This window comes from Saccopteryx bilineata, chromosome 7 (assembly GCF_036850765.1).
Source record: "Saccopteryx bilineata isolate mSacBil1 chromosome 7, mSacBil1_pri_phased_curated, whole genome shotgun sequence".
Lineage (NCBI taxonomy): Eukaryota > Metazoa > Chordata > Mammalia > Chiroptera > Emballonuridae > Saccopteryx > Saccopteryx bilineata.
Genome location: NC_089496.1, coordinates 19,228,749 through 19,233,318, shown reverse-complemented (window position 1 = coordinate 19,233,318; position 4,570 = coordinate 19,228,749). Strand labels below are relative to the sequence as shown.

The 4,570-nt window shown below is 39.9% G+C and overlaps 1 non-coding gene across 1 annotated transcript; it reads left to right on the top strand.

Annotated features, from left to right (window-relative positions):
• The first annotated feature begins 4,223 nt into the window (after positions 1 to 4,223).
• Positions 4,224 to 4,350, top strand: LOC136311421 (U6atac minor spliceosomal RNA). The gene has a single exon (XR_010726807.1). It is a non-coding gene; the product is annotated as a U6atac minor spliceosomal RNA (small nuclear RNA).
• Positions 4,351 to 4,570: the final 220 nt, after the last annotated feature.

Genomic DNA, 4,570 nt, shown 5'->3' with positions numbered 1-4,570 from the left:
CTTTTTATATCATATTATAGTTGCATATTTTTTACTGTTCAATATTTTCCCTCTATATTCCAATGCATCTTGCACATACTGTGGTATATGCTCACTCATTCTGGAAAGCACTGCTGTAGAGGTCAGTCTAGCTACAAAGTAACAGCTCTTTGATTATATATCAAATCCTTGAAATGTACATTTGTCTTTAGAAATGGGTTTTGCTGCATGGTCGACAATGCACAAAGTAGAGTGGTTTAAACAAGACTGAGATTATTTCTCTCTCGCATAAAGAAAGTTTGGAAATGAGTAGCCAAGCACTGACTTGGCACTCAATGGAGTTAGTCTCCTTCCGTCTGTTCCTCTGCCACCTCCACACATGCTTCCCCTTCATGGGACGAGATGGATGCTTGGGCTCCAGACATCACATCTAAATTCCAAACAGCACAAAGAGGAATGGACAAAGAAAGACACTTTCTAAAGTTTCATACAACACTTTGATAAATTCCCACTGGAAAAAAATTACATCAAAGTCTACACATAGCTACAGGGAAGAATCAGGGATTCTATTACGAAAGAGGAAAGCCAAAAGTATTAGCCACAATGTATAAATATACATCAATATATATACAGAGAAATAGAGTTCTCTTCTTTAAGTATCATCTTTTTACTCTATCACTGTGGTCCATCTGAAATGAAAAATCCTAGTCTGCATTGGGGAATCATGTCTCTCAAAAATACCAAAATCCAGTTGTGAAATAATCAAATTCCACAATATACATTTACATTTCTCCTGATTGCAACCTAGTATGAGAACTATGGAATTATTTTGTAACAAAAAAGTATTTTTCCCCAAAAATAACTTTATCTGCCTTCTAAGGAGAGTACAGAGCTTTGCTCTATAAGCACCTTTCTGAGTTTGTGCATATAAATTTACATATGGGAGTCAGGTCAGAAATAAATTGCTCCGTATAATAGAGGGCAGAATGTATGAGTTGAAGGACAGAGAGTAGAATCCAGTAGAAGAGAAGAGGGGGCATCAAAGCAGAACACCCCTTTGGAAATGGGAAAGGAGAGACATCCCAAGCAAAACTACTAAGAAAGGACTTCATTAAAATGGATTTTAAGTTGTTTCCTGTGGGTACTACATATAAAGCCACTTCTTCATTTCTCCTTCAGTAAAATCCACTTGCTTAGTCATGCATTTTTTTTTGTAATAGATAGAAACTTGAAGAAGTCCTGAATTGTGTCCAGTTGACTGTGGGTTCTAATAGAGACAGAATTTATACACCCAGGAAGGAGCAACATGAGAATGACAATAATAATGTAAAAATGAGGCCACATTCTCACTGAAGTCAAATTTATATACGACTAGGTAAAACTGATTTCTTCCCCTCCCTGTTCCCTCTATTAGAACCATAAATTAAATATAGATCTACTTACATGCCTGGAAACATTTTTAAATGCATTTAAAATTTACATTGAATATTTTGCTTAAAGTTAGAAACCTTCAGACTTCATTTAAATGAACATACTGTATTTTAGCATTGAATAAGAAACTTCCTATTAATAGGGTCGGACTGAACAAAGCGGAGAGAGGAGAAAATGGGGTTGACTTGGGGCAGAACGAGCAGCCGGGTACCTGGGGCAGGAGGAGGGCCCGGCAGCATAGCACAGTTGAATTAAAAGTCTGAAAAGCTCACTAGTCTCTGCAGAATCAGACTGGAGCCTTGTCAGCAGAAAGACTGCTTCCGAGAGGGCTGAAATGAAAGGTGGGCATAGATAGGCTGAGAGCTAAGGCAGATGTCCCAGTAACTCAGGCACAGTCTTTGTGCTGACACTGCTGATTGATGAACCCAGCTTCTATCTACAGTATACCTATCCCTTCCAGGGATTGGGCTAGCAGTGGATCATGTGGCCTATGGCAAGCCAATGACATATAAGCAGAAGTTGCTATGTGGGACTATCAGGAGAGCTTTCTCAAAGGAAAAGAAGCAGGTGGCATACTGGCTGCCTTTTCCTTTCTCCCCAGAAGGTAAAAGACACAGCCATTTTACAAACACAGAGGGAAGTGCACATATTAAGGATGGCAAATCAAGCAGACAGAAGAAGCCTGGACCCTCAAGAATACCTCTGAGCAGCTACACTTGCCCTGCCTATGAATGTCCAGACACCAAAACAAAGCAAAAACCCATACCTGCTTAAACAACGACAGTAGTCCTCCCTTTATTCTCTGTTTTACTTTCTGCAGGTTCAGTTATCCACAGTCAACCATGGCTCAAAATTTTTAAATGGAAAATTCCAGAAACTAACAATTCGTAAGTTTAAATTGTGTGCCGTTCTGAGTAGCTTGATGAAACCTCATGCCTTCCTGCTCCGTTGCAGCTAGAATGTGAAATATCCCTTTGTCCACTTTAGCCACACTGGACATGCTACTGGCCCTTAAAGACAGTCACTTAAAGACATCTTGGTTGTCAGATCAACTGTGGTGGCATCACAGTGCTTGTGGGCAAGTCACCCCTATGACACTAACTAACAGTTCCAAAGCTCAAGAGTAGTAATGCTGACCATTTGGACATGCCACAGAGAAAGAGTAAGTGCTTTCTTTAAGTGAAAAGGTGAGTACAATAAAATATTTTGAGAGAGAAACACCACATGCACATAACTTTTATTACACAATATTGGTATAACTGTTCTATTTTATTAGTACTTATTATTGTTAATCTCTTACAACACATCATTTCAGGCATCCACTGGGGGTCCTGGAATGTATTTCCCACAGGTCAATGGGCCAACTGTACTAATTTGTTTTTCTGCTATTAAGAGTTGAATGAATTAATAATTAATTCTAATAAAATCTGGTGCCCAAACACAGGGTACTGCAGAAACAGAACCGAATCTGCAGAGTTGCCTGAGACGAAGAGATGCATTGTGCGCATCAGTCAGAGCCATTGTGAGGTGGCAGCAGGACATCTGACCACACTGTGCCCTGACCCGTTCTGGAACACAAACCAGGAATTCAACACAGGATGTAATTTAAAAATGACAAGGATATTCCAAAATGTGGGAATATAATACTTAGTTCTTGTCATTTCCAGCCAAGACCTACCAAAAAATAAAAGGATACACTCAGATTAGAGCAATCCTACTGAGATTCACTCTGCCCTTAGCAGGCTTTCCAGACTGGTTCAGAGCCCCCAGTCAGAGCCCCCAGTTAGGATTCTGCAGTGTACAAAAGCCAGTGGCTTCTGTACCCTGTGGAAACTCTTACAAGTTCTGAAGTGACAGCCAGAAAATGAGGTTTGTGACCCTGGACTTGTTTAATCATATTTCATTAAAAGTTCTCTGGAAAGAAAAAAAGGGAACTAAGCCCACAGTAAGGGTCGTCTGGTGGTCTTCCCCTATTCCGCAACAGGATATTTCAAATCTTTGCCAACAAGCAGCCATTAACCTAATGAGAGTGTTCAAAACACAAGAGCCTAAAGCCAGAATTTCTTAAGCATAAAATTTAAACAAGCCTGACCACGCTGTGGTGCTGTAGGTAGAGCATCAGACTGGGACACAGAGGACCCAGGTTCAAGATCCCCCAAGGTTGTCAGCTTGAGCATGGGCTCATCCAGCTTGAGTGCAGGTTCACCAGCTTGAGTACGGGGTCACTCACTTGAGCTGGGATCATAGACCTGACCCCATGGGCTCACTGGCTTGAGCCCAAAGGTCATGGCTTGAAGCCCAAGGCCAGTGGCTTAAAGCCCAAGTTTGCTGGCTTGAGCAAGGGGTCACTGGCTCTGTTGTTGCCCCCTGGTCAAGGCACATATGAGAAAACAATCAATAAACAACCAAGGTGCTGCAATGAAGAATTGATGCTTCTCATCTCTCTTCCTTTCTGTCTTTCTGTCCTTATCTGTCCCTCTCTCTCCCTCTCTCTCTGTTTCTGTCACACACACATACACACACACACACACAAAGTTTAAACAAATTTGTTGTATTTTTTCACATGTAAATTTACTGGAAGCAACTAGACTAGAAGACAGAACTAGACTAGAAGTAGACAGAACTACTTAGTTTCGGATGGCACCAAACTGCCCAAGAAAACTCAAGTATTCATTGGCAATAACAAGTAAAGGCATTACACCCAGGTAATCAGAAACCAAGATCAGAAATAAGAGTAAAATGCCATAAACAGAAAAATTCAGTAGGCAAAAAAAAAAAAAAAAAATGTTTAAATTAAAAAGAACATAATTTTTGTGTTGTATGAAAGGAGAGAAGGTTAGCACTCCCCTTGACAAGGATAAAAAGAGACTCTCGGGCCTAACAACATACATATGGTTAAGGCATTGCCACCTACTTCATGATGTCTAACCACTGTTTTTTTACAAAATGGTAGAACCATATACCATGTTCATGGGTAGAGAGAATAAACATTATTAAAATGTCTATATTACCCAAAGCAATCTATAAATTCAATGCAATTCCTATTAAAATACCAATGGCATACTTCAAAGATATAGAATAAATATTCCAAAAATTTATATGGAACCAAACAAAGAACACAAATAGCCTCAGCAGTCTTGATAAGGAAGAATAAAGTGGG